This window comes from Podarcis raffonei, chromosome 1 (assembly GCF_027172205.1).
Source record: "Podarcis raffonei isolate rPodRaf1 chromosome 1, rPodRaf1.pri, whole genome shotgun sequence".
Classification (NCBI taxonomy): Eukaryota; Metazoa; Chordata; class Lepidosauria; order Squamata; family Lacertidae; genus Podarcis; species Podarcis raffonei.
This window is the reverse complement of record NC_070602.1, coordinates 119,985,856-119,997,880: the sequence shown is the minus strand read 5'-3', so window position 1 is coordinate 119,997,880 and position 12,025 is coordinate 119,985,856.

The window sequence follows — 12,025 nt, the reverse complement described above, 5'->3', positions numbered from 1 at the left end:
GCCACCTAAATCTGTCTTTCTGTGATGGTTCTTCTTCTTGTTTAACTTGGAAGAAATGCCTTTATTGTTTTAAGTATGCTCTTTGGAATAAAGAATAGTGAATGATATTGTAGAATATATTTGCAGCACTTCTTAGGAACCGAGAGTAGCAGGTACGAATATAGCATTGTAAAGCCTAGGGCCTTACATCCTATTTACGAAACTTGATTCCATAGTGTTAAGGGGAAGATACATGAGCTGGCTTTGTGTGTTTGATATAAAAAAGTGTGAAAGCATTACACTGGCCCTTAAAAACAAAAAAAGTTCAAAATGCGTACAGATCCTGAAGCTGAAAATATCAACCACTTATTTTTGTTTAGCCCACTAATGTCAGGAAAACTAAAAAAAATCTATAAAGTTTGTAGCTAAGAAATTATTCACCTGAAAACCTCCCTATGGAAAATGCCTTCTGAAATAAATGGGAATTTGCAGAAGAAACTCATTCCCTTGGGGCTCAAATAAGAGGCGTTCTGATTTGTATGTATGTGTGCTTTTAAGTCTTAATATTTTTTGAGAAATCAGACCTATTGAACGTAACATGTTAGCAAGTGATAAATAATCCATGCTGACTGAGATGTAAGGAACGCGTCCTTGATCAGATTCTCATGTACCCAAGCAGGTTGCGCCATGCAGCTGCTTTCTCCGTGCCAGGTGGTGTCTAGGCTACCATGCTGTAGCATCACATGACCAGCACATGGTGTGCTGGATGCAGCTTTGCGTTCCTCACCTTTCAGCCAGCATGAATTGCACTCAGTAGGGTGACCTACCTGCAGATGCCCACTTCAGCTCACAGACTTGTTGGATTGTGGCACATAATGGACAACTTTAAATGTTTTATAGAGTTGATATTCTTATGCACTCGAGATTATATATATTATCTCAAAGTATCTTTTACTGGGAAAGTGTACTTTTTTATTAAAAAAAATATCTGTTTTTGTAAAAAGGCTTCTTACTGTATGATCTTGTAAAAATCGCTTTGATGATCGGTAGCGACTGACAATGCCATATGTGCTAACATGCTTTCCGAGTCCTTTTTACGGTGTACAGGAAATGCTTTTTATATTAACCGTTTTATGCACTTTTGTGGAAATTGTATTAATGTTGCTCTGAGCACTTTGCTTTCCAGTAGAGTTGAATTCTCTTTACTGTATTCCTGGGAGTTTTTCTAAGAGATAGCAGTGTGATTTTAAATCTCTGTTAAATATTTGTAAAATATTTGTTTGCATAAAATACAAACTGTTTTTCACACTTTTTGGTTTTTTTGTCATTTTGGGGGGGTATGCGTTCCACACACACACACACACACACACACACACACACACGAGTCAAGTTGTATAGAAATAGTCTGATCCTGAATTTAAAAGGACTGTACATCAAAGCTTCATTCTAATCTGGCCTGACCCCTAGGACTTTGAAACTGACACTAGACTTTGTTTTGAATGGAATGCAGACACAACTATTTCTGACGTGATTGATGGCAGGGTCGCAAAACGATTTGAGGAAATCAGTTCCTGCAACCGCAGGATTTTCCTTCTACAGAATTTTCTTTTTAGCCATCTGAAAGTATGAGTCACTCTTTTTTTTGGTTGATAGTACTTCAACTGTATTGGGGACGCGGGTGGCGCTGTGGGTAAAAGCCTCAGCGCCTAGGGCTTGCCGATCGAAAGGTCGGCGGTTCGAATCCCCGCGGTGGGGTGCGCTCCCGCTGCTCGGTCCCAGCGCCTGCCAACCTAGCAGTTCGAAAGCACCCCCGGGTGCAAGTAGATAAATAGGGACCGCTCACTAGCGGGAAGGTAAACAGCGTTTCCGTGTGCGGCTCTGGCTCGCCAGATGCAGCTTTGTCACGCTGGCCACGTGACCCGGAAGTGTCTTCAGACAGCGCTGGCCCCCGGCCTCTAGAGTGAGATGGGCGCACAACCCTAGAGTCTGTCAAGACTGGCCCGTACGGGCAGGGGTACCTTTACCTTTACCTACTTCAACTGTACATTTCGTGGACGTTTTCTTATCCAACTTTTTATAAAAAAACAAAGATTACGTTATTTTTTTTAGGGATGGAGCTATAGCTCAGTTGTAGAGCATATTCTTCCCTTGCTTGCAGGAGGGCATGGGTTCAACTAGCATTTTCAGTAAAACGGATCTGGGGGCGGGTGATGGGAAAGATTTCTGCATGAGATGGAGAATTGCAGCCAGTCAGAGTTGACTGTTCTGGGCTAAAACTGAATCACTCTTCTGCACTTATTTCCCTTTAAGATCATAGGAGGCTGCCCTATACAGAGTCAAACCACTGGTCCATCTAGCACAGAATTGTCTGAAATGAGTGGAACCAGCTCTCCAGGCTTTCAGATTTGATTCTCTCCCAACCCTGGGATCTGAATGCTAAGCAGATGTTCTTCCCAGCCTTTCTCAACCTTGGTCCCCAGATGTTGAGCTACAACTTTCATCATCCTTAACTAGCAGGGCCTTGGGGTTGGGGGATGATGGCAATAGTAGTCCAACAACATCTGGGGACCCGAGGTGGAGAAAGGCTGACCTAACCATTGAGCTACAGCCCTTTGTGTGAAAAATGTGCTAATGGGGAAGGGAAACTCCATGGGTGTGGAGCATGCATACACTCTGACAGAACTGGTGATGTATTCGGTAACCTTGACAGGTTGTTGTTTTTTTAATCAGCAGTTGGGGGTGGCAGTTCCTTCCCATTTCCCAATGCGTCTTCATTTGTTAAAGGAAGACAGGGAAAGAGAAAAGAATATATATATATGCAGTGTGGAGCTGCATGGAAGCATCCTTGCAAAAGGCCATTTGTGTTCTTTTCTGGAATAGGTCAAATGCATATTCAGTGAGTTCAAGCAGAAGCAGGTGTCTGAGAATTCTTGTTTGGGGAGCCATGATGGGGCAAGGTTTCTGGGTTTTCAGACATCTCTCCCTCTCTAGCACTCCCCTTAATAATAAACAGATCTTTCCCTCTCCCTGAAAACAGTGGAAAACCCTGGGCTGTATACTTTTTGCCCAGTGCTGGGTGACCATCAAGTATGTACCCAGAAACCTGTCACCCATGCCCTCTATGAAAAGTTCTGTAAAGTTTTGCTGCCCTGTCCCCTACCTTAAAAAAAAAAAAAGAGCACTAATGTCACTTTAGACTTAGAATTCCAATCCTCAGTCTGTTTTTACTAGACCTTTTTGCACAGACCTTGCGGCACATGAATAGGACTGAGGACATTTAATGTGTTTACTGAAAACCCAGCACAGTGTGGGACAAAGTGCATGCTGTAAGGTAGTGCTTTATCCTGTCCTAGCATAAGTCAATATTTCTTCCTAGTTAAACTTTTCCCTTATTGGATTTTGCAAGAGGAAAAGTACACAACAAAGTGCATAGAACAGTCCGACTCCAAATACACCCAATAAAATGGATATCCGTATCTCGGAGACACGTTGACACATGGAAAGAAGTTAAAGGTCCTTTGCTGTGATTGTTTTGATCTGCAACATCCTCCTAAAACATACATCCTTTGTCAGAGGAAGGAAACCTTTGCATCTGACCCAATGACACACTGTTGCGCAACAGAACCCCCAATAAAAATTAATCCAAAATTATTTAAGAAACAAGATGGAGAAGGTGTTTCAGTATGCATAGCTGAGACCTCTTACTCTCTTGGGAAGCCTCTGATTCCATTGCCAGGAGTTTGTAGCTGTGGCTCTGCCCTGCTGAATGTTGACGTTCATGAAAACTCGTTTTGAGGATGGATGTTAAGGGAAATGCAAAAATTGATAAGGCGGGTGGTAGTGGAGGGAGCTGTTTCAGGGCATAATGGGAAAAGACTCAAGCCTGTAGTCTCTTAATAGTCTTGAAATGGAATAGATGACCTGTTCTGTTGTCGGACAGTCTGACGTAAATCCCATTAGGATCAATGAGACTTACACTCAGGTAAATGTGTGCTGCATTGCAGGCAGGCTTAATTGTATTATATTGTGCTGGTCACAAAGACGATTTGGTTGTATCAAAGGGGAAAGGGTCCAAGATGCAATGACTATGCTCCCTTTAGAAAATTTTATTTCAAGTCAGTTATTCAAAACTGTCTTTCACACTAATTGGAATACTGTGGGGGCCCCTATATATGCCATAGGCAGATCTGATTGACTGCTGACTTATATAATTTCAATGGCAGATTGTTTACACCTTGCAAAAACACACACGCCTTTCATTTGGAGTTGGTTTGTTCGCTTAACATCCAGTTGGGAGAAGCATTCCGATGTACTCAAAAACTTGGTCGCAACTCTGTGATGTTTTTTTAGAAATACATTAAAATGAGCTGGCCTTTACTTTGAAAAGGAAACCCTCCTTTAACTACTGACAGTTCATTTCTGGGAATGAAGCATGTTGACCATAGTCAAGTACATGGAAAGAGATGGGGGAATTTTTTTTGCCACTTACTCCACCCAGCTGAGAAGAAGCAGTGGGGCTGAAGCCAAAATGTCTGCAATGTTTGCTCAGCTGTTATCCTGACAGAACCCGCTCAAATATTGTTTGCAGCGTAAAAAGCACTGAACTCCCATCACCTGCAAAGGTCTAAAAGCTACATCAAGGGACAAATGTCATGGTTTGGATACAGCTCTGACAAGACTAAACAGCAGAAGACATGTACTGTACACTGTTGGAATTCTTCACATTTCTTTCTTTTTTAAACTTAAAAAGGTAAAGGGACCTCTGACCATTAGGTCCAGTCGTGACCGACTCTGGGGTTGTGGCACTCATCTCACTTTATTAGCCGAGGGAGCTGGCGTACAGCTTCCGGGTCATGTGGCCTCCTGTTGCTGATTGCTAGTGTCCCCAGGTGCCCATGTGCCCATGCAGAGCAGTAATAAGTAAACAGATCCTGGAACAGATTTTTCTTTACTTTCTTCCCGCTAAAGGTAAAGGGTAAAGGGACCCCTGACCATTAGGTCCAGTCGTGACCGACTCTGGGGTTGCGGCACTCATTTCGCTTTATTGGCCGAGGGAGCCGGCGTACAGCTTCCGGGTCATGTGGCCAGCATGACTAAGCCGTTTCTGGCAAACCAGAGCAGCACACAGAAATGCCGTTTACCTTCCTGCCGAAGCGGTACCTATTTATCTACTTGCACTTGGACGTGCTTTCGAACTGCTAGGTTGGCAGGGGCAGGGACTGAGCAACGGGAGCTCACCCCGTCGCGGGGATTTGAACCGCTGACCTTCTGATCGGCAAGTCCTAGGCTCTGTGGTTTAACCCACAGCACCACCCGGGTCCCTTTTTAAACTTAGGGATGCCTTAGACCAGTAGTTTCCAAAGTGCATCCTGGGGAGTCCCTTGGAAGCTCTGTGTTTCCCAAGAAAAATATCACTAATGGCAGCAGATCTTGCCTGAAAGATGTATTGGTTTATCACCACTGTGATAGGTGGGTTTTCTTGCTAGGCACAGATGTGGGAGAGGGGAGAACGGGGGGATCCCCAAATTTTCTGGACCGGGGAGCACATTTGACAGAAGTAACTGTCACAGGTGCCACAAAATACCCATTTCGCAGAAAGAAAAAATGTCAGTGCTCAGAACCGTTCCGTCCACCACAAAATACCAGGCAAAATACAATGTGCCTTGTCAGCTAAACAGAGACAAAAAAAGCAGGGGGGAAACAGGCAATCTTCTCCCAACCAAACAACCATTTAAAAATAACGTTTAAAAATTTGGTAGGGGCAGGGAGGCCTTGGCAGGCACCAAGGGGGTTGCGGCGGGTGATGTGGTGCCCACAGGTACCATGTTGGAAACTCTAGGGAAAGGGTAAAGTCTCTTCTCTGTTTCTCTGTGGGACCTTACAAATAAGGATGTCCAGCTCTCTACGTGAACTGACTGTGTTCTGCAACAAACAAAATTTCCTTAGCATACAAATAGATGCGGGAAGGAATTCCTGAAGATGGAAGGTCTGGAAGCCATGTTTGATATGTCAAGAAGATAAGCTGCTCCGTTCTCACAATCACCATCTATCCCCTAAAAGCTCCAGTAAACTCTTTCTATGGTATTTTGGCCACTATTACAGATGGGTTAAAAAGCAGAGACATCACCTTGCCAACAAAGGTCCGTATAGTTAAAGCTATGGTTTTCCCAGTAGTGATGTATGGAAGTGAGAGATGAACCATAAAGAAGTCTGATCGCCAAAGAATGGATGCTTTTGAATTCTGGTGCTGAAGGAGACTCTTGAGAGTCCCATGGACTGCAAGAAGAACAAACCTATCCATTCTGAAAGGAAATCCACCCTGAGTGCTCACTGAAAGGACAGATCCTGAAGCTGAGGCTCCAATACTTTGGCCACCTCATGGGAAGAGAAGACTCCCTGGAAAAGACCCTGATGTTGGGAAAGAGGACAACAGGAGAAGGGGACGACAGAGGATGGGATGGTTGGACAGTGTTCTTGAAGCTACCAGCATGAGTTTGACCAAACTGCGGGAGGCAGTGGAAGACAGGAGTGCCTGGTGTGCTCTGGTCCATGGGGTCACGAAGAGTCGGACACGACTAAATGACTAAACAACAACAACAACACAGATGGGTTAAAGAGGGAATTAGATCTGTTTCACAATGATGACAAAGGCTGCAATCCTAAACCCACATTCCTAAATATGATGGAAACTAGTTTGACTCCAAAAGTGCTCCATTTGAAGAATGAAAAGACCCCCCCCCAGGAATGTCACCCCAGTAGACAGCCAGTTATAGAAGTTTTCCCCACATTTCAGACCTAAATATACCAAGATACTATTAAGTCTTAAATGGCTGTTATTTATTGTTGTGATTTTAATTTTTTCTAATGTAAATCTTCAAATCAAGTGCAAATTAGGTTCAAGAGGTCAAAGAGAAAGGGGAAACCAAAGAAGCCAAACAAATGTCCATGAGAGATTCAGAGGGTGGCAACACGAGAATGGGGCCTTTTCTGCTGTGGCTCCCTGTTTGCGGAATCCTCTCCCAAGAGAGGTTCGCCTGGCACCTTCATTATACACCTTTAGGCACCAGGCAAAAGCATTCCTCTTCAAGCAGGCCTTTGGGCTGTTTAACATCCTATTTCCTTTTAACATGTGGTTGTGGAAGGGGATGGGGGGAGGGTTATTCATTTGTTTTGGTTTTGTTCTTGTTTTTATTGTGTATTTTGACCTTTTATCCTATGAACTGCCCTGAGACCTACTGATGAAGGGTGGTATACAAATTTAATTGCCGTATTTTCCGCTCTATAGGACGCACCTGGCCATAGGACGCACCTTGTTTTAGAGGGGGAGAACAAGAAAAAAAATATCTCCCCCTCTCTGTGCAGCGCCCCTTCAGCGAAGCGGCAGAGAGGGGGAGAATTTTTTTTCTTGTTCTCCCCCTCTAAAACAAGGTGCGTTCAAGTGCGTTCAAGTGCGGCTACCTTGGAAGCCTGGAGAGCGAGAGGGGTCGGTGCGCACCGACCCCTCTCGCTCTCCAGGCTTCAGTGAAGGCAACCCGAAGCCTCCAGAGCGTGGAGGGAGTTCCCGCTGCGCTCCGGAGGCTTCGGGTTCCTTTCAACCTGCTCTTTGGGGCTGGCAGGGGGAAGCCCGCCGCCAGCCCCAAAGAGCAGGTCGGGGAGCAGCGGAAAAGCTGCGTGCTGCCTTCCCGCTGCTCCCCAAGCTTGTGGGGCTGGCAGTGGGGGGAAGCGCTGCTTTCCCCCACCGCCAGCCTCAAAGAGCAGGTCGGGGCTAGCAGGGGAAGCCTGGGTCCCCCCCCCACAGCCCCATGGACCACACATTTGCTGCATAAGATGCACAGACATTTCCCCTTAGATTTTAAGAGGAAAAAAGTGCGTCTTATGGAGCGAAAAATACGGTAATTGATTAATTATAAATAAAAATTAAAAGTGTTGAACTTCACAGCCTTTATTAACCAGCTGTCCTCAAGCTGTTTTGTCCTGCAACTTCCATCTGCCTTGTAAACTTGGGGGGGGGGGCAGGTTGACAAAGACTAATCTGCAGCATCTGAATTATACTTCTCAACAACATTTTACACCCTGCCTATTAATAATTAGATTAGGATGCGCTCTCTCTCTCTCTCTCTCTCTCTCTCTCTCTCTCTCTCTCTCTCCCCTCTCCCTCTCCCTCTCCCTCTCCCTCTCTCTCTTTCTGCCAAACCCTTGCACAATTTAAAAAGTGACTCAGCAGTTCATGACTTGGCAGATTTCTAGTCAGCGAAAGCCAGGCGAGCTTGAGGGAGTAGCCTGAGACTATCGTGATTTACTCTTGTATAATATTATGGACCCGGTTTGCCCTTCTTATCTATGCTCTTGCTGCTGAACTGTCAAATTTTGTGCCAGAAGTAAAGCAGAAGCTTAAAGCATTTCACGGATACTACTTTAATAACCCCAAACTGACATCGTTGTTTTTAATGTTATCCCAGGGGTACAGGAAGGAGTGCCACTGCGCAAGCTTCTATTTTGCAATTTAAGAACCTGCTCTTAAAAAGCAGGCTGGCCATGTGTCCTACTTCTATTTGGAAGTATCCCCCGTAACTGAAGGGTTGTCTGGTCCAAGTGCAGTTTAATCACAAGGAACCCTTATAAAGGAGATCAGGAGGGACCTTGAAGTTTGCAGTCCACAGTTGGCACCATGAGCAGCAGACAGGGCACACACAGGGCACACTCCACCTTCTCACAGTCTTCTCCACTATGGTGAGATGCGTACCCTCCAACATGTCCAGGCCCAAAACTGGGCAGCGCATCTTCCGGGCATTTTTTTTTTCAGGCTCCAGGTCACAGTGTGAAATTGATTTGAATTGATTTGAATAAACATTCACAAACTTTTTATAGATAATAATCAGCTAAATAGTTTGAGGATCTATACAACCGTGTAACATGCAGAAAATAGCATTTTTAGAGAAATCAAAGACTGGAACTGAGGGAAGTCGGGGGGTGGGGGTGGGGTTCTGTGGGGGGAGGGAGGAAAAATGGGGTGAAAAATAAGGATGATATGTTTCTGGATAATATTTTTTTAAAATTTTGAATAAAAAAGTTATTTAAAAAAAGAAAAGAAAAAAAAGATTAGACACCTGCATCCAATGATCCTGAGCAGCAGAGACTTGACTGGAGAAAACAGAGAGTGTGGGAAGAAATTTAGAGAGGGGGAGAGAGAGAGAGAGAGAGAGAGAGGGAGCACTCAATGTTTTTTTTTTAATAACTTTTTCAAAAATTAACTTTTTCAAATTCTTTTGAACAAGATCCGAATAAATCTCTCATATCCATTGGGGGGGGGGAAGAAGGTCACAGTGTGAAATCATGGTGCCCCAAATGGCTGTCGTGCCCTCAGATGAGAAAATGGGATGCCCCAGTTTTCCCAGGACAGTTGACGGATATGAAAATGTACCATACGTCTGTTAAAATTGCAGCAATTATTTCTACCTGTGCATCTACACACACACACACACACACACACACACACACACACTCTTAGTGTTGGAGAGATTTTGTGCAAATATTTATCTCTCATTTATTTATCGCAGTGCTAATTGGCCACCGTGAATGACGGTGTGATGAAACTTTGGCATAAGCTACCCCAGAAAGAGTCAGAGAAACCTTAAACTCTGAACAACTTTGTCACCAGTTCAAGCATGTTCTCACATGTCAGCTCGACTTCCTGGTAAACAAGGGTTTTGGAGGGGCCTTAGGCAAAACCCCCAACGTGATCTCCCTGCTCCGTCAGAAGAGCTGGTCAATGCATGCCTCCCAAGCAATACTCTCATTCCCCTCACATGTAGCTATTTGCATAAGTATATAGATTTGATTCCCCCCCCCCCGCCCTTCCAAATGAACACATGTTCTGAGAGGCACAAAAGCACTTCAGATTTCTAGTACATCTCAGCTGCAATGTAGGGTAAAGTTCAGCTTCCTGGTCCCTCTTTCCTGTTTTCTTGGCAGGCATTTTAAGGCTTACACTTAACCACAAGCAAAATGTTGCCAAGCTCTGTTTTTCCTTTCCTTTCTTCTACAGGATTTCGTTTTAGTCCTTGCAAAGCTGACGGGGAATTTTTTAATTTTAAATATGTATAGGCTTTGTAAGCATTCCCCCTGCCTTTATCTAAGAAAGAGCTTTAAATTACTTATCAAAGCATTGCGTTTTTGCAGATGGCAGAAAGTGAGGAGGAATTAAAGAACCTTTTAATGAGGGTGAAAGAGGAGAGCGCAAAATATGGTCTGAAACTCAACATCAAAAAAACGAAGATCATGGCCACTGGTCCCATCACCTCCTGGCAAACAGAAGGGGAAGAAATGGAGGCAGTGAGAGATTTCACTTTCTTGGGCTCCGTGATCACTGCAGATGGTGACAGCAGTCACGAAATTAAAAGATGCCTGCTTCTTGGGAGAAAAGCAATGACAAACCTAGACAGCATCTTAAAAAGCAGAGATATCACCTTGCTAACAAAGGTCCATGTAGTTAAAGCTATGGTTTTCCCAGTAGTGATGTATGGAAGTGAGAGCTGGACCATAAAGAAGGCTGATTGCCGAAGAATTGATGCTTTTGAATTATGGTGCTGGAGGAGACTCTTGGGAGTCCCATGGACTGCAAGAAGATCAAACCTATCCATTCTGAAGGAAATCAGCCCTGAGTGCTCACTGGAAGGACAGATTGTGAAGCAGAGGTTCCAATACTTTGGCCACCTCATGAGAAGAGAAGACTCCCTGGAAAAGACCCTGATGTTGGGAAAGATGGAGGGCACAAGGAGAAGGGGACGGCAGAGGACGAGATGGTTGGACAGTGTTCTCGAAGCTACCAGCATGAGTTTGACCAAACTGTGGGAGGCAGTGGAGGACAGGAGTGCCTGGTGTGCTCTGGTCGATGGGGTCACGAAGAGTCGGACACGACTCAACGACTAAAGAACAACAAGTAACAGGCATATTAATTTCCCCTGTACCATAAAATATATGCTGTAAAAAAAATGACGGCGGATGTCCTATGGTGAAAGAATGGGGGAGTTCTACAAGGTCACTTAACTTTCTCGAAAGGAGTAGTCCTTGAAAGGAAAAGCTATCCTCCTTTTCCAAATCAGGTGAACCTGGCAACCCTAGGCTTGGCTTATAATGGCAGTGATAGTTGTATGTATTGGTGCGCCGTCCTTCAATGAAAATATTCAATAATAAAAAAACTAAGGGCCTGATCACACCGAATAGTAACAGTCAAGGAATGGAACAATGTGAATCCTCTCATCCTTGGTCACGCGACAACAGGCCATAGTAGTTAATAGGCAGGACATAGCAGATAAAACCAGTTTCCCCCCTCGGAATTGGCTTGCAGCTAAAGGCCTCCCCTTAGGTAGTTGCTCTCGGCTGCCATCTCTGTCTTTTCCTTTGCAGTATGGCTGCTCTCCAATGGAGATGTGCCCCCTTCCCTCAGGGTAGGACAGTTCCTCCGCAGCCCTGCAAGAAGGAGCAGCTGCAAGCTGAATATTGGGCAACTTCATGAATACAGGGCAAGGTCAAGTCTTCTCTCTTTGGGGCAAGATCGTTCCGTAGAGAACGAAGCACGATCAGCAAGAAAGTATGGCTGAGAAACTCTTCTGGGTTCTTATGCTTGGGATGAAGCGTGTTCTCCTTCATGGAGAGCACGTGTTGCGGTGGAGTCTAACAGAACACCCCCTCTTGCTTACAGGGCGGGACCGTTTGGATGACCATGACTGTGATTGGGCCAATTTGGGTTGTTGGGGAGATTTTGATGTTACCATTTAGAGGGTTGGCCCGAAGGTTATATATTCTTGGCATGCCGAGACTTCAAGGTGTGATGTGTACGCAGGGAGCCATGCCACATGTACCAGTGATAGGTGATGATGATGATGATAATGATGATAATGATGATAATAATAATAATAATAATAATAATAATAATAATAATAATGCCACTCATCTCCTCTGGGCCTCCTACCTTCAGAATCCATTTGATCATCAGTCTGATGATAAACTCTCTCAAGTCTCTCACCGTCATCTGACAGGCATCCCT